Genomic DNA, 19,676 nt, shown 5'->3' on the forward strand with positions numbered 1-19,676 from the left:
GCCATGCTTGCATTTAAGAAGCAGATGATGAACTCAGAAAATACCAGCTATATTGCTTATCTCTTTTAATTTGCAGATAGGCTGAAAAATCATGAACAAAAAAAGACAGCAGATCAAAATTTCTTTTTCCGATTGTAATTTATTTCCTACATCAAGAGAACATTTTTATTCTTTATTAATTAATGATGTTGTATTGATGATTGGCTTACTCTATTGAGGTTCAATAGGTCTATTTCCCTCTCTGCAAATGTTTTATGTTTACTAACCATCTTAATTGGCCAGCTAACATTTCTTAGTGGAGGTCATTGTTTGCTAAAATAACTATTAGAGTCTTAAATTTAACGCAAAGATCTTCTATAGATTTCTGGTTCCCCACTTTGGGATTCCTATTTCTGTAATTTAATCCTATCCCAACATGCTGGGTGCTCAGCAAATTAATTCAGCTCTCTCTTGGGCTGGTTCACAGCAGAAATTTGACAGAGCACACGGAAGGATCAATCTCTCAGTTATTTTTCCCCAAAGGAAATATAATTGGTATTTTCATTGACTATATTATAAGTGTAAAGAAGAAGAAATATAATATGTTTTATGTAAATTTAGTTTATATTTTATATGTCATCTTATTCTGTCTCTCTCATCTCTCTTTCCTCTCTTTCCTTTTTGGTGCAGATGTGTGTTTAGGAAATAAAATGAGAATTTTATTAATTTTCTTACTAAAGAATATAAGCCTTAAACTATCAAAGATTTTCAATCTCCAGTAATCTACTCAAATGCCATCAAATAATAGTGGCCTAAAAGTAATCTATTTCCTGAGGTACTAGACGCTGTAATCTCAGAGTATGTGAATTTAGTCCAATGAGCACTTAAAGTAAGTAGTAGTTCTCTGTGTCTGTGTGTGCACGCATGTGTAGAGGTGTGAATTAATGTTACAATGCAACAGCATTTTAAAGTACCAAATAAAAGTCTTTGTCAATTTAGCTATTAATTTTATACCTTATGTTTTTCAGGGGGACCAGTATCCAAGATTTAGTTCTTTTATTAATGTATATTTAAAAGACATATGATTGTTGGAATGACATTAGGTATGGAAGGTGTTTCAAGGGTCACCTATAAAGTCTCTATACATAGGCAAAATGTAGCTATTTTATTTACAAAATAGTAATTATATAATTTTATAAGAGATGGCCAATACACATAGAATATTTTGTAAATATTTTGTAGAAATTTGTAATGAATATTTTGTAAATACAGGTACATTTACCTACAGTTTCTTATTTTTCCTATATATGGTGACTTCATGGGCAACCTTTGGGAGATCATGTATATTTACATATTTAAAAGCAATATTTATATTCAAATTGTCATAAACATATTTTGGCTGCTGATATATCAACATTGCTAATTTTTATTTTCTTGCTTCATATAATAATGATCCATTTAATTGTTTATCCTTTGCCACAAACTATAACATCCATATATAGCTTCTTAAACCAGGATACAGTTTATAACAAAATGTACATGCAAGAATTTTGAATGTAAACTTCCACAAAGAGTAGAATTTACATATTGTTTAGTTTTGTTTTCTGAGATAGAATCTCACCCTGTAATCCTCGGTAAAGTGTCCTGTCCTCCTAGCTCACAACAACCTCAAACTCTTAGGCTCAAGCAATTCTCTAGCCTCAGCTTCTTGAGTAGCTGGGACTACAAACACACACCACAATGCCAGGCTGGGGTTTTTTTTTTTGTTGTTGTTTGTTTGTTTGTTTTTGTTTTTGTTTCTGTTTTTCCTATTTTTAGTAGAGCCAGAGTCTTGCTCAGGCTGATCTGGCCTCACTCAGGCTCACTCATGAGCTCAAGTGAACCACTGCCTTGGCCTGTCAGAGTGCTAGCATTATAGGTGTGGGCCACTGCTTTTGGCCCACATTATCTTTTTAAGATGAAAGTTGTTGTTTTTTTTTTTTTTTTTGGTTGTTGTTGTTTGTTTGTTTTGTTTTCTTGAGACAAAGTCTCACAGTGCTGTCCTAGGTAGAGTGTTATGGATTCAGAGCTCACAGCCACCTCAATCTCTTGGGCTCAAAGCAATCCTCTTGATTCAGCCTCCATAGTAGCTGGGACTGTAAGTGCCTGCTATGACACCCGGCTATTATTATTTTTATTTTTTATTTTTTTATTGTTGGGGATTCATTGTGGGTATAAGAAACCAGGTTACACTGATTGCATTTGTTAGGTAAAGTCCCTCTTACAATCATGTCTTGCCCCCAAAAGGGGTGGCACACACCAAGACCCCACCCCCCTCCCTCCTTCCCTGTCTCTGCTTTTAGACAGGGTCTTGCGCTTGCTCAGGCAAAATTCCCTAGAGTAAGGCCAGATTATATAAAGAGTAAGGCCAGATTATATAAGGACTTTTAAACACTTCTGAGACAATCTATGATTCTCATTAGTAAGTGTTCTCCCTCTACGCAGCAAGCTAATAAATCCAAGATTTTGTCATTGCAGATCTGTGTCTAATAGTCTTTGGCTGCATATCATTGATAACCTCTTTTGGAAAAGTTTTCATTTTTTTTTTTTTAACTATCAAGTTTAAAAATGAGATTTCTTATAAGTCTCCCTCTTAGACTTTTTTTTTTTTTTGCAGTTTTTGGCCGGGGCAGGGTTTGAACCCGCCACCTCCAGTATATGGGGCTGGTGCCCTACTCCTTTGAGCCACAGGTGCCATACCCTCTTAGATATTTTTAAAAATTTAAAGTTTCAGGGAGGTGCCTATGGCGCCAAATACTGAAGGTGGTGAGTTCAAACCTGGCCCTGCCAAAAACTGCAAAGAGAAAAAAAAAGAAAACATTAAATAAAAATATGTTGAAGTGCTAACTCCCAGTAACTCACAACATAACATTAAAAAAATAGTATATTCATAGTAAATTTAATATACCAGGGCTAGGGGGTTCAAGCCCAGCCCCAGCCAAAACTGAAAAAAATAAATAAATAAAAATAAAATAAGAAACTATCATATTACTTTGTAAAATTGTCTTTAACCATTTTGCCCCAGTCTACATTTAAATTGATGAATCATATTATGACACTCAACAGACACCCACATTTTTTAAAAGCAGGTGGTAATTGTCAATTACTAATTGAGCACTTTCCAGTCCACTGAAGCCAAGGAGGGAATACAGTTTCCCAGTGGAAGATAAAAGTAAAGGAAGTAAATAACCAAGAGCCTCCCTCTGTGAATTCTAATGCCAACAGATGGAATCCAGCCGCAGATAAGTCAAATTTAAAACATCAGCAATAGGGGAAAAATTAGTTTTTCCTATTTGAAACTCTAAGTCAAGTAAGATTTTTTTTCAAAATTTAGTTGTCTAAATGTCCTAGAGATGGTCACTAATCTATCATGACCTTCTGCTCTCCTAAAATTATCATTCACAAAACTACAATTAAATCAGTATTTCTCCTTAATCCAATAGGTAGCTTAAATAACCATGAAGATGGAGTGTGCTGTTCCAGAGACTCCAGAAGCTGTCCAAGTTCACCTGTGATCACTGCTGAGTTGTTCCTTGACACCCCAGGGTAAGTCGAGGCATCCTTGACAGGAATCGTGTAAAGTCTTGAATTTCAACCTACTTGCAAACAAGCCACACTGTCATTGTTTCATGGGTACTGGCAGAAGGCAGGCACTACTGGGTGGGAGACAAAGGACATTATCATTCTTAATAAAGAGGCAGTAGGCACCATTCTTAATAAAGAGGCAAAATGTTGGCACCATTTCCCTTATGCCTTCTACGTCTCAGCAGGTCAACACACCTTGGCATAGTTTAATACTTGTACATGAAGAGGACTGTATTATAGAGGGAAATGCTGACTTTGGAGTATTCTAGGGAAAGCAAAAGCAAACCTGATTTTTCTTGAGGAGAGTCCTTATTTCATCCCCAAGCATTGCCAGCTGTAAACCTTATCCTAGGAATTGCAAATCTTGGCATGTGAAGCAAGAGTGTGTAGGGATGCTCAGGGGCCATTGCCTCTTGCAGCAACGCTCTGAGCTTCCCAAAATATGCTATGGTTATCTCTATTGTTGTACAGTTTGCATAATATTGCACGTTTGATATATTTCTTATTTTCCTTCCAAATAGATCCTGAAAATTGGGGGAAAAGACATTCATGTTTGTGGCCTTAGTATCTATGAACACTGACATTAAAATTAGTGTTTCTCCTGTTTCTTTGAATCACTCCAAATTTAGTAGCTTAAAACAACAATAATTTTTATCAACTCTCATAGTTTCTATGATCAGGAAATCAAAAGGGGTTGGTTTGTCTTCACAGTTCTGGGGTCTCTTGCCTGGTTGCAGTCTCATGATTGCTACAGCTGGAACTTTGGGAGCTTGGAGAAGCCGGGGCTGCCTGAAAATTTCTCTCATTCCACATAGCATCAGGGCTTTCTCATGACCAAGTGTGTGGTTTTGGCTTCCTGAATGCACTGAGACCACAGAGGGGAGGGCCAAAGATGTAAGACACGGAAATACTTTTTCTGTTAGCTAGCTTTAAAAATCATTTCTTCCATGGGTAGCAACCTACTCAGACGTGAGTGGAGAACATGGTGCCCCTCTCACCATGGCAGGAGTGTCAAGATCATATTTTAAATGAGAATATGAAATATTATCATGGTTACATTTTGAAAATACAGAATTCCACATTGCTTTATCCATTGGAATGGAAAATAGAAGAAAGGAAGGGTAGAAGAATTAAACCTAAATACATTAGAAATATAATTACAATAACAAGACAAAACTATGAAACAGAGATCTGATTGTGAAGAGATACACAATTATATTATTCATCTGTGGATTACAATTGAAAAATAGGTTTATATCAAATGAAGGAATTAATGCAGCAGTCTCCAGCCTTTTTGCTACCAAGTTTTGTGGAAGTAAATCTCTCTAGGGAAGGAAGTAGGGTGTATTGGGGGGATGTAGGTGGAGCTCAGTTGGGGATGCCAGCGATGAGGAGCAGCTGGTAGCCGTAAAGACAGATGAAGCTGTTTCCTCTGTCGCCTGCCAGTCCCCTCCTCCTGTGCAGCCACATTTTAAATTTCATGGAAGACAATTTTTTCCTGGACCAGGGGTGGGGAGAGAGGCAGCACTCAGGACCTAACAGCCCCGTGGTCCACTGGGTCCGCAGCCTAAAGATTGGAGAACATCAAACTACTGGATGAATAGAAGATTAGAAACTATTGAAATCTGTTTGAGTAGTTTAAATATAAAAATAAGTTGTGAGTTTCTTCATTCCAAAATAAATTTATATATTACAATATCATTATGATTTATTTCCATTATTAATAGCATAGTATTAGTTTGTTTTTACTTAACACTGATTGTACCAAATAGCAGTTCGAGTAAAACAAAAATAGCTATTTTATTATAAGCACTGATAAAAATAAATAAATGAATAGATGGATAATAAATAAATAGATAGGCCCACACATTCTTGAATTTCATCTGGTCAGCAGGCTTTTTTCTTACACTAGAGGGAATTGTAGTGACTCTAATTGCCTTTAATTCTGAACAAAGTGGCTTTTGGATTTTCTAATACATTTTTGAGTACTTGAAAAACATCAAGGAATTATAACTTAAAGTAGATACCATGTGCGGTAGCCTAGCTGGTCAGTGGGCTTTTTATCACTTTTCTTTTGACCTTTCCATCATTTCTTGAAGGATTTCTACTGTTGCTGGCTGATGGGCAATTTACTTACATGTAATGTGACTCTTCCTCTTGGCCCTATAATTGTAAACTTCTTTGAACGCTACCTGCACCTTCCTGAGTGGGTGTGAATGACAGGTCTGCAGATAATGGAGGTCATGACACGTGGAGACGATGGGCTCCTGCTCGGCTGTCCTTGACACAGCTTCTGCCTACTAATTGTTCTCCCTGTCTTCATTTCTGAGTGTGAGACCCTCTGTGTATGAACAAATAATCTGTTTATGCCACAATTATACATTTATTTTTCAAATACAGTATCTGCTTTTTCCTAGGCAAGTGTCTTTTAATACATTTAATTATTTTTTAGTCATCACATTATCCCTTTATCTAATCAGGGAAATCTTTTACAGAAATAATGTTTACTTAATTCTGTAAAAATATCATTTTTCTCCTTCCTCCTCAAGTCAGTTTTATAGTCCTTATATTCACAGATATTATAATAATAGGACACATTATTCTATTCAGTCATTCTTTCTTACGGTGGAATTTTGCTTTACAGTGCATCTTGGCATCACTGTGTGATTCTCAGGCAGTCTCCTTCATGTAGTATCACAACACCAAACTCGACATTCTCTGCAACATCGACTCGCTCACTGTTTCTCACTACACTGTGTGTATTCCAGCCAAACTGAAGTTCTTTATTCTTGGAAGTTGGCATTTTCTCTTTTGCGTGAAGACATTCAAGAAAGTCTTTTCCACATTTTGGAAAAAGACAAAAACTCATCTTCCTGACTCCCAGTGGTACCTGGATACAAATCTTGTATTCTAGATCTCTCTTTAACCATTATTTCCTCAGTAAAGACTGACACTAATATCCCTAGTTATAAATTAGGTTCCTATTCTGTGATCCCATAGAAATTCACACTTTCTCTCCAAGTTTCTCATCTCTCTCTTTCCCCTCATGCTCCTTCTCTGTATATGCTTGTGTGTTACACACACACACACACACACACACACTATCACATCTTTAATTGACTATCTTACACAGTAGACTATAAACTTAATGAGGACAGAAACCAAGTTTTCCTCACACCATCTGATCACCAGGACTTTACACGGTACCTGGTCCATTGTAAGTACACAGTAAACAATGAATAAATACATTCCGAACTCTGAGGTATCTCAGGAATCTGTATTCCTAGTCTTTATGAACCCTTTGAAAACATGGTCTTTTGGAAAGAAAAGAAGAAGAAAAGCTACGTAAATACAGACAAAAATTAAGAAACAAAAGAAAAGTCAGAGTCAGCCATGGAAGGGAGAGGAGGAATGAAAAACTTTAAAGGGGAGCACACAGTGGTCCGTTCCCGGAGTAAAGGAAATGGGCTACAATCTGAGTGACCGAAGAGAATGTCCAGCGCCTAATATCCAGGTCACTAACTGTCTCCTTTCCACAGTTTTATGAAATGAGTATATTTAATGTTTTATAACAAAAATATGAATATTTACTCTACTATAACCAAAGTGGAAGTTCTATTTTAATGAGAAATCTAAGCTTACTAAGATTAGCACCAAAGATATTTATATTTCTTTAATTTTAAAATGCTTTGACATATTTTAAGTTATTTGTCTTCACACAACAGTTTGAATGAGTTTCACACCATTGACCCATATCATAAAGTGTAAAAAAAGTCTCTGAAAATGTCCCCAGTCTGTGCTTGTGGAAAGCCACTCCTGGTGATCTCTGAAATGCACCCTCTTGTCATTTCCTCCTACTTTGTTTAGTTATTTACCCTGTTTCAAACAGGAATTTAAAAGAGCTTCCGCATATCTCTTCACTTGCTTCTTATCCATTCGATGTCCTCCAATGTGCTTCTAAAGTGTTCTTCTAGAATTTATCATAGCACCCAGAGTTAAATCTTTCTGTGGTTTACCATCACACTCAGCCGAAGGTTGAGGATAATTTGTTGCCTGTCTTACTTATATTCCTTTTTCCATTCTGCCACCCTCTTCTCGCTCCACTTTTGATTATTTATAGACGCTTGAAAATGACCTTCACTCTCGCTCCTCTGGGACGCCATACAGATTTTTACTGTCTAGCATGACTTTTCCCACATTCTGCACTTGGTTAAATGCCACTTATGTTCAAACACACAGTTTAAGCATCAGCTTCAGAGTCTATTGTGATCCCTTTGATGAGTTACCTCTATTTCTTTAATTTTCCAAGATATGCTTATTGTATCCTGCATTATAACACAGACATGCATTGCTTAATGAAGGGGATACATCCTGAGGTAAGCAGCTGGTTTTCTCACTGTGGAAATGTCACAGAGTAGACTTATTCAAACGTAGGTGGTATAGCCCTGTACACAGCTGGGTTATGTCATAGCCTATTGCTTCTGGGCCACAAACAAGTACAGCGTATCACTGTACTGAATATTTTAGGCAATTAGAACATGTGGCAAGTATTTTTATGTGTAAACATATCTCAACATAGAAAAGGTACAGTAAAAATATGGTATAAAAGATGAAAAATGGCACACCCACACAGGGTACTTAACATGAATGGCACTTCTATGGAAGATGTTCTGAGTGAGTCAGTGAGTGAGGGGTGAGTGGGTGTGAAGGCCCTGGGCCTCACCGTATATTACTATAGATTTTATAAACACTGTACACCTAGGCTATACTTAATTTATAAAATAATTTTCTTTCTTCAATAATAAATTAACTTTTGCTTATCATAATTTTTTCACTTTATATACATTTTAACTTTTTGAACTTGTTGATTCTTCTGTATAATAGTTTAAAACATAAACACATTTCACAGCTATCCCAAAATATTTTGTTTTCTTTCTTTTTTTAGGTTCTAAAAGTATAAATTTATTGTATGTTGGAGAGAAAGAAGGGGGGGGCGATGAATGAGAAAGACAGAAGGGAGCAGAGGGCAGGGAGTGAGAGAGGGGAGGATGGGGTCTGGCGAAGAGAGAAAAGGAGCCAGAGGAGGGCATGGCATACCAAAAAAAGAAAGGAAGAATTCCTGTCTTGTTTTTCTTTCTTTATACCCTTACTTTAGAAATTTTTTCTAATTTTAAAGCTTTTTATTACTTGATATATTTTAAGTTTTATATAAAACACATCAAACATACCCATAGTTGCCCACAGGGTCAAGCCCATCAGTATCATTGTCTTCCACCTCCATGTCCTGTTCCATGGGAAGGTCTTCAGAAGCAGTAATATTTATGTCACTGTCACCTTCTAGGACAGCAATGCCTTCATCAGGAATACTTGCTTAAAGACCTATGGTTAACAAGTTTAGTAACCAGTGGGAGTATGCTCTAAAATAACAATAAAAATATAGTAACAGAAAAAAACTAGTGACAGGTTTTTTTGATATTGTTGTCATGTGTCATGTACCACACACACATAATTATACTTCAAATGTGTTATTCAACAAACAAGTGCATGTTCTTTACACCAGGTTCACCACAAACTCATCAGTAGTATGTTGTGCTGAGATATAAAAGTAGCCATAATGTCACTATGACATAGGAATTTTTCAGCTCTCCCCTGATCTTGTGGGACCACTGCTGTAGATGCTATCCACAATTGACAGACACGTCATTAGGTAGTTCTTGATTTTACTTTTTGTTCTTATTATAATATTCCATTCCTATACTATACATATTTTCTGAGATTAGAGATATTTGTGTGTATATATGTATTCTGAGTTCTTAACTCTGGACCTGACATATCATATGCATTATAGCATATGGTTTGGATAATATGGTTTTATCTATGATCCTGTAAAGTCCAAATGAGAGATAAGCATTTGAATTTGCATAAGAAAAAAGTTGACAGGGGGGTGAATTAAAATATCTAATGAATCCAAGTAAAATCAAACAAATAGGAACATGGAATGTTATTATTTATTTTTCTCTATCCTTTTCTACTTCTCCCCTACCTTTTTCCTTTTTTTTTTTTTAATTATAGGGTAATATGAGGGCACATACACTTGGGCAATTGGGTTATATTATTTGCATTTGTAAGGTAAAGTCCAAAGTCTGGGTTCCAGTTGAGTACTTCAACCAGGGGTGTACCATATGCCCCTACATTTTACCTGACAGATGGAAACTAGTGGAGCTTCTTTCTTGAATTTACCTGTGTTTTTCTCTTGTGTGGGCTGATAGTTGTTGGTCTACTTCTAATCCTCAAACACTTTACTCAGGAGAATATTCTTCAAATTTGACCAGGTAAATACTGAAGATACAAAGTCTCCATCTTTTCTTATAGATGAATTGCATTCTGTGGTATAAATATACAAAAGTTTATTAATCCATTTATGGTTTGATGAGCACTTGGGTTTCCATGTCTTTGCAACTGTAAATAGAACCGCTATTAGCAGTCAAGTGCAAATGTCCTTTGGTAAAATGATTTTTTATTCTTCTGGGTAGAAACCTATTAATAGGATTGCAGGGTTAAATAGGAGGTCCACTTTTAGTTCTTTGTGGATTCTCCATACTTCTTTTCAAAAAAGCAATCCCATCAATAGTGCATCAGTGTAATCGTCTCTCTGCACCCATTCCAGCATCTGCAGCTTTGAGACTTTGTGATGTGGTCTATTCTCAATGGGGTTAGGTGATATCTTATGTTAGGTGATATCTAACCTATCTTATTGTTAGGTGATATCTGATCACCTATCTTATTGTTAGGTGATATCTTACACTATTTTCCTTATGTACTCATGAATTGAAGGCCACTTGGTTGATTCCACATTTTGCACTTGTGATGATTTGTGATGCAATAAACATTGGAGAGCAAGTGTCTTTCTCATAAAATGACTTTAGCTCCTTTAGGTAGATACCCAGTAGTGGGCTTGTAGGATCAAACAGTAGGTCTACTATACTATATTTTAGGAATCTTCATACTGTTTTCATAGAGGTTGTACTAATTTACAGTCCCACCAACAGCATATAAACATTCCTTCTTTTTGGCATCCACACAAGCACCTATTGTTTTTTAACTATTTAATAATGGTCATTTTGAGAAGGGTAAGGTGATATCTCCTTATAGTTTCTATTTGCATTTCCCTGATGACAGGCGATGTTGAGCAGTTTTTCATATATTTGTCAGCCATTTATCTATCTTCTTTCAAAAAAACTTTATGTCATCAGCTCATTTAAACAAAAAATTTATTCTTGCTGATCTGTTTGAGTTCTTTGTAGATTAAAGATCTTAGTCCATTGTTGGATATATAGTTTTCAAATATAGTAAAACCTCTATAAGTTGACCACCTATGGGACTATATCAAACTGGTCAATACACAAAGGCGGTCAACATAAGGAACCAAGTTTACTGTACTAATACATGCATCTGATGCATGTCTGGTTTATGAAAATTAGGTCAACTGAAGGAGGTGGTCAGTTATGGCGCTTCTACTCTATTTCTTCCATTCCTCAGGTTGTCTGTTCAACCTTCTTGGCTCAAGTAATCCTCTTGCCTCAGCCTCCGAAGTAGCTGGGACTACAGACCTCCAGCGCCACACCCAGCTAATTTTTCTGTTCTTAATAGAGATGAGTCACACTGTTGTTCTGGTTGGTCTCAAACTCCTGAGCTCAAGTGATCCACCACCTGGGCCTCCTGGAGCACTAGGATTACAGGCATGAGCCATTGCTCTGACCTGATTCATATTTTTTGAATAGGGAAATGTCAGTGAAGTAAAGTTCAGAAATGGGTTGGAAGTGGGTCAGAATTGTAGCTGAACCCATTATTAGGCAATTAAAATATTATGTTTAAAGTCTATGTAAAAATTACTCCTTGCTGACACTATGTTTGTATAAAACTGATCATGTGAAAAAAGTCTGCTTTTAAGGATGGATAAAGTGAGAACATTATCACAACTAAAGAAAAAATCAAGTTGAGAGTTAAATATTTACTTCTGGATAACTGAGGAGGCCCAGAAAATTAACTTTTGGGAAAACTATAATAAAGAATAAATAAAATCAAAATTTACTCTTGAGAATCATGAGTAAAATCACAAGCTATACAAAATTAAGATCCAGGAAGATAAAGGGAAAATTTGTCCAATGCCTGAGCTTATGCTCTCTTGATGGAAATTAATAAATATATTTACAGATATAAATTGTGGATTCTGAACTCCTTCATTCTTATTCTTAAAGTGGTCAGATGTCAGCTCTGCTGGATTGAAGTGAAAGTAATGGTAGACACAAGAGTTCAATTATCTGTTCAATTTTATTAGATTATGGTTTTTATCAAATTTTAACACAGGCTTTTGCTAGTATCAAACATAAAAAGGGAAAGCTTTTCAATTTTTTTAAAAACATGACTCAGGGCAACACAAAAGTATAAGTAATGCTAGTCTTATTTAGACTTTTTTCATATAATTTTATTTACTTACATATGAAATACTTTTATAATAACCATAATGTAATTTAACAATCATGAGACTTAGGTTGTAAATGTTGGCCTGTATGTATACACATGTGTATATAATTTTTTCTGTGTTTTATAGATTAGGAATACCAGAAATATGGGCAGGGATACCCATAACCTGTGTCTCTAATTAAAATTATCATGTACTTTTCTAATGAACTTGAAAATTATGCATATATATATATATATGAAAATGGTTTTTATTTTATTTTGTTAGAAATATCTAAGATGGTGTCCTTCCTTAAACTTTAGTATAGTAAATTCCTAAATCACATCTCTTCTATTATAAAAGTGTGATTTCAAAAATAGATAGAATAAAATTATGTGTATCTTTAGGTCTAGAGGATTTAAAAAGAAGCAGAGGATATATTTAGATAGATATCATTTAATATTTAATCTAAAGAGTATTTAAAACTTAATTTAAGTCGAAGTAACAAATCTTATTAATAGAACTTCTGGAACAGAAAATCCATGATAATGTATCAACTTATGAGCTTTTACAGAAGAGATCCTTAAATGCAAATCATTCTATTTATAAACCAAATTATGTTGAGTAGATTATTGACTAATTATATATATTTTTTCTCATCCCTGAACTTAGGTAAATTCTACCTACTGAAAAGGGTTGTTGTAACAAAACAATAGTAGAAAAATACTTGCCAAATAGAAGGTGATCGATGAATTTGATGATCTTATCTTTGCATTCTGTTCCAAACAGAAGCAATGCTCATACTTTAAAGCATACTATGCCAATTTTTACCTGGTATTTTATGGAAACATTTCCATTATTTCCTTTAATTAAATCAAGTTGAACTACACTTGAACTTAATATTGTATTATCTATAAATAAAAGTATTTATTAAGCAGATTACAAGGTAAATATAATATTAAGATTCTTAAATGAATTAAGAAAATATTAAAATATTAATCATAGTTTCCTAGCTTTGGAAAGATCCTTAGGGAATAAGTATCTAATTACTTTATGTTATAGATTAAGAAACAATTAGTTTCCTATATCACTCTTATGTATTTATTCATTTTGTATTACAGGAAATATATCGTTTTAGCTCTCTGAGATAAAAAGGAAAAAAGTTAACTTGGAAGACTGTAATGAAGCTCCAAAAGTGGCACAGTATTTGAATGTGCTTGAAAAAATTTAAGCCTTAAAATAAATATGTTATTATCAGGCCGTGCCTGTGGCTCAAAGGAGTAGGGCTCCGGCCTCATATACTAGAGGTGGTGGGCTCAAACCCAGCCCCGGCCAAAAACTACAAAAAAAAAAGAATATGTTATTATCAATATATAATAGGTATCCATAGTAGGTAAATTCTCCACTTAGTGTAGTAGGCTAAGCCACTTAGTAAGACTTGAAAGAAGCATTACCGTCTTCACCAGTGCTCTCTACGCCTCCTATGTGAATAGATGAAAGGCCTATACATTCATCCTATACAATTGGCACCTGTATGTTGGCCCATCATGGGAAAAGCCCTATGATGACAGTATAAGAAAAAGGAAGCAATCTCCTACTCAAACCTCTAAAAAAGCCTGCATCTTTTGAGTTTCAGAAAGAATCAGACTGAAAAAAACAAACAAACAAACAAACAAAAAAAACTCGTTTAAATTCCTTCTCACTGTAGATGTCTCAGCACACATGTTACTTCCTTCAGAAATCTTCCCTGATGCACTTTCTCACCCCTTAGTCTCAACTAAATTCTTTTCATATGTTTTCTATTGATTATAAAAGTTATTAAATTTTTTAACTAGCCTATTTCATGCATTTCTTTCTCCCTGCTTGTTAAATTTAACAAAATAATGATTATCTTTTATCTTTTTATTCCTCTGATCTGTTACATTTCCTTTTATTGTTTCTGGCATAGAGGGCTCCACTTTTTCTTCATTCTTTCTTTATGTGTGTGTGTGTATAGATTAATGAACTAGTTTTCTTTACTTTTTCATTTTCAAAATAAATTTAAGCTCCATTACTTTGAATAATTCTATAAAATATTCGCTTATCAGGCAATTGGGAAAGTGCAATGTGCATCGTAGTGAGGATGGGTACATAGAAAACAACACCACATTTTGCTTTTTATGAAAAAATTAAGTTTAACCAAAATTGCAAAGCTTGATTAATCCTGGCTTTTAGGATCATGGATTAAAAATCCATGGATCAAAGAATCATGGATTTTTTGTTAGCAAATTCCAAGTTAATAATCATAATATTGATTATGATAAGGATAATGAGTTAACTAAGGAATATATCTAAAGAGGCAAGAGGATAGGAATTACGTAGCTTTAGAGAGTAATTAAATCATTGTCTAAAAATGTACAAGCAGGAAAATATAAAGAAAAGTGTATTCTTTCTTCTAGATTATTATAGCTGTCTTTTTCCTGACTCTGAATTATAGTAGAACCTCTGTAAGTTGGCCACCAAAAGGACTGTAACAAACTGGTCACTATACCGAGGTGGTCAGCATAAGGAACTAGGCCTATTGTCCTGATAATGTGCATGAGGTGCATGTCCGGTCTGTGAAAATTAGGTCAACATAAGAAGGGGTCAATGTAGGGAGATTGCCAACCATGGAGGTTACACTGTATTTAAAAGCCTCTTCATCTTTTCTGCTAAAGTTAACTTTTCAAAACATAGGCCACATAATATTCCTTCTCAGAAACCTTTTATAACTCACCATTGATTACAGAATAAAGTCCTTTAAAAACTTTCTATAGCCTGCCGGTTTTAATTTATCACATCTTTTACCCAAATATTAAAAATTGTCCTTTCTCTGTATTTTGCTAACAATGGAGTTCAATCACATTTTAGAGCAAACAATTCATTTGTCCTGCTTTATTTTCAAGAAGTGTGTTTACATATGAAGAATACATATATATCTAAATATTTTTAACATAAATTATTTTTTAATATCCAAACCTCTTCTTTTTTAAAAAAAATCAACTTTTGATAAAAAGGAGTCATCTCCGGAATCTGGGATATATCAAATGTATTGTTCTGTTACAAATTAATCAACCCCCAATGCAGAAAATAATTAAAAAATTTAACATTAATACTCCTATTAGTTTAAAAGTTTATTTTAGGATGTTTTTCACTTATTTGTGATATAGTCATGTATGTTTCAAATGCTAAAATTAAAAAAACAGTTTCAGTATTTCAAATCTTTGACTATCTTTTATAAAGAAAAAACTTTATTTGCCAGTGAGATATATTTTAAAATAAAGTGTGTACATCTCTGTAGGTTGGAAATATCTTATTTAATATGTAAAGAGAAATGTTCCAGAATCTGATGTTATTTGCATTTGGTTTCCGCTAACGACCTCATTTTTCACTCCTGCAGGTAAACCCTAAAATAGTCCTGTCACTGTGATTCATTGATAGAGACTTACCTAATCACATGCTTGTATTAATAATTTTTGTTACACTTTATACTTTTGTGGTTTTAAGAGGTCAACATTTATCATCTTGTATCTTGTTGGGCAGCACTTCTCTGTGAAAAGCTAAAAACTGAATTGATTTCTCAACTTTATTGAGACATGAGCACACTGGTGAGATGTCATTGGTCACGCCTGCCTCTTATTTGCCTTTACCTCTCAGTGTTTTCTCCTGTGTAGAAGACATTTGTGCTGTAGACCTTTTGTGTGGCAGTAGGGCAGTAGCCAGTTTACTGTGGCATGGATATTGACATTTGGAATTCACATAGAGTAAAATGGCTGAAGTTTGAAGCTGTTGGGAAACCATTATATAAGAAAAGTGGTTGAAGGCACTAAAGAATTTTGACCTGAGAAGAGAATAATTAAAGTGTCACAAAACGTTTTTAAATATTTGACAAGGGGGAATTTGTAACAGGAGTCATTTCTTTAGGGCTCACCACTGCTGTGCTTCAGAGAAACATAATATTCCCTCAAAGATAAGAGGTTTTTTAAACTTAAATGTGCATATGAGCCACCTTGTGTCTTGTAAAAATGAAGATTCTGCTTTTGTGGATGTTGGGTGGGAGGGGAGATTCTGAATTTTTAACAAACTCAGGTATGCCAATATTGCTGCTCTAGAGATAACATTTAGTGACTGCCAAAGAACTACTGCCTTTGTTTACTTGACGGTGAGCAAGGGCTGAAGAGGAGTCAGTCGGGTGTGGACACAGGTCTTAAAGATCAGCACTCCCTGTTGGTGCCTGCCACAAGGAAAGTTCTATTGAGGAAGTCAGCTTGGGAGTTTCCAGGAAGTCTGAGGCCTAGATAAACTCACATTCCAAAGAAATCAGTGGCTTATTTGCTTCTGATTGGTGAGACTGAGGAGTGATTAGAATCAGAAATTATGAAGAGTATTTTGGGGGTTAGTCAAAACTTGTAGCATATCTTTGAATGGCAATGCTTTAAAGAAGCTAAATATCAAGGCACATGCGTAGGGCTCAAAACAGCCAGTCAAACCAAAGGAAATATAAACATAATCCTGGAAAGAAAGCCAGATGGCATCAGTATTAAGAGGAAAAAACGTGATTAAAAAGCTGCTCAGAGACAAATTGCACCTGATGACTAACAAATGGCAAGATTTAAATTTTGATGCAATTAACAAAATTAATTGATTGTCCCCCCCATACACACACTTGCATACCACTTTTTGGTTATTAAATGAATTATATTACTACTTGCCTTCCTATTAGAATATATTTCTTAAACCAAGTTATGGAAATAGCAGGATTAGGAACAACAGAAAATACAAAAATGTCAATTTCAGATCACTGTAATTCTTTTCTTAAGCATAATGAGTGTCCCTAAATAAGAAACAAAAAAACCACAGTAGCAGGTCTCATATTCTAGTGTATCTTGCAATTTGTGAAAACATTAGAACCACTGTGTCTTTCATAGAGGTTAAGGATTTTCTGATTCAGTCAAATTATTCATAGCTAAATTTCAAAATTCTCTTCCCTAATGTACAATTAGGGAATTGATTAGGGTGCTAAGACTTTAAATAGAAGTTATGTATTGCGTGGGTCCTTATCATTTTTTGGCTCCTTACTGCACAATGCTGCTGTAGGTTCACATATAGACATTTCTAAATTAAACATGTCATCCTCAGATTGGGAAATTTCTAATAGTTTTCTTGCTGACACTCACAAATTCCCTCATATATGTAATTGTTTTGTATGTATTAACATCTACCCTTCTAAAGCTATCCCTCTGATTATTTTATCTAAATATCCATTATAGGCATGTGTACTATTATTTCTTTACAATCACTTGCCTCTTCAGTTAAACTATTTATTCATCATTCTATGAACCGATTTGGGCTTTTCTACTTCCTTACTTTACTTATTAATTAATTTTATGACTATTTTAAATACCAATTACCTTTATCCTGAAAACATTTTTTTCCTGGTTCTAAATATCTGGTTATTTATCTGATTATTTAATGTCCTCTAATTGTTGTGGGCTGAATTTTCTTCCAAATTCATAAGTTCAAGTCCTAATAGAATCCCAGAATGTGACTGTATCTGAAAACAGGATCTTCAAAGTAGTAATTAAGTTAAAAAGAGGACATATAGGGGGCTGTGTTTTAATATGACCGGTGTTCATATGAGAAGAGGAAATTAGTGCACAGATAACACAGATCAGCCGGCAACTGTGTGGTGACGCTCTGAGAAAACTGCCACCTCTAAGACCAGGAGAAAAGCCTTCAGAGGAAACCAAACCTGCACAAACCTCATCTTAACTGACAGCCTGAAGAAGCATGAGAAAAAACCTTATATTTTTTAAGGCACCCAGTCTGTGTCTGTGGTATTTAATGTTTTGGCAGCCTTAGCAAACAAACTACCCATCACTGCAAGAAGTATCTTGAGAAAGACCTAATTTTCATGAGCCTCTGGTTTTCTCTGCTCCTCTACAGTAGTAGCACCTTAGCTAATGATCATACCTGGAGATTTTTAAGGGTGCAAATGTGGTATAGAATATATTCTATTGTATTGTAAATCCTGATCGTATGTTTAACATTGCTGTACATATTGGGCTAGACCTGGTTGAATATCTCAGAGGATATGGCAAATGTACAGACCAATTTCCCAGGGGTTATTATAAACCTATCACATGTAATTATAGAAATAATATAGTAATAAAAACAATGTTTTAGTATAGTTCTCAAAATATTTTACTATCTTATATGCCTTATTATGTATCTATGTATAGATAGATTTTATATATGCACAGATAGATGTGAAAATAGAGTTGATTCTATGTGTGTACACACAGATACACACTGTATACAAACAGGCATATCAGGACTGTTGGGAAAGTTTCCAGCCATGCCTGTGTCTTTTTCATAGTGCATGACTGAATACTTCCTGGGCAGCCCTTGTATATTATGTTCAAATTCTGCCTTTGGAGTCATTTTTTTTAGACATCATTATTGGTTCACATTTGTATATCATTAAATGATCTGAAAACCCTATAATGTGTCAGATGGATCACTCAAAATTTCAACAGAAATGTTTAACAGATTGTTCAGAATGCTCCATAAATGGCTGTTGAACTACATCTTTTATATACGTGAGGTCAAGAATGGAAAACTAAACCCGTTATCTCTTCTTTTGAGTTAGAGTTTTGCAAGCCCCCTGCACACTATTATTACCTGGAAGAACATGTTAAACATAGCTCTGAGGCTACATGTCCAGAGAGTTTGATTCAATTGTTCTGGGTGTATCATGAACATCGGTATTTTCTTTTAATATCCTAAGTGAGTCTGTAGTCAGCCAAGGTAAAAACTTCTTCTGTATAAATGGGTTTTTAGTTCTATATAACCTTTAGGAGCTCAGTTAAAAAGCAACTTATAACATTACTGCATCATTTTATTTACCTTAAAGATCATTTTGCTTCTTCATTTCTCAGTTGAAAAAAATATATTTTGCAAAGAAATTATGTAGCAGATTTGAGGACTGTTGAAGGATACACAATGATTTTGTTTAACTACTTACTTAGTGATCGTGTCTGCCAATTTTATGTGCAGAGGCCTGAAGAGTTTAGGGAGACGTTAGGACAAGACAAATGGCATTACTTAGTCTCTGCAGGAACAGTACAATTTCTCAGGTGATGGTAGATTTGTCTAGGCTGAATCATATTTGAAATAATTAAAACACAACAATTTGTAAAACGGAATATTTTTAATTCTGTGAAATGAAAAAAAGCTAGTCTTGGTACTGAAAGTTGGCCTATTCTGAGGTAAAGCACAGGTTGAATGAAACATATACAATTTTGTGTATAACCTAAAATCAGATGGTTATTGAAAGGCTATGCTATTTTTAGTTATCATAGAAACCCTACCATATACTTATTCAGGACAGGATTTATGGCCTTCTTTCATACTTTATCTACATACATGGTGAATAAATGACAGTATTGTTGTGCCAACAGTCAATCTAAATACTGAATGACTGAAAGCTCCCACAGAAGAGGTTACTGTGACTTTTCCTTCTCCTGACTTGATTGGTTGTTAGTTCCCAGAGCTGTGTAAAAAGGCAAATCTTGTCTATAACAATAAATTT

Source organism: Otolemur garnettii, unplaced genomic scaffold (genome assembly GCF_000181295.1).
Source record: "Otolemur garnettii isolate 467f Iridium unplaced genomic scaffold, OtoGar3 scaffold00183, whole genome shotgun sequence".
In the NCBI taxonomy this organism is placed as follows: Eukaryota; Metazoa; Chordata; class Mammalia; order Primates; family Galagidae; genus Otolemur; species Otolemur garnettii.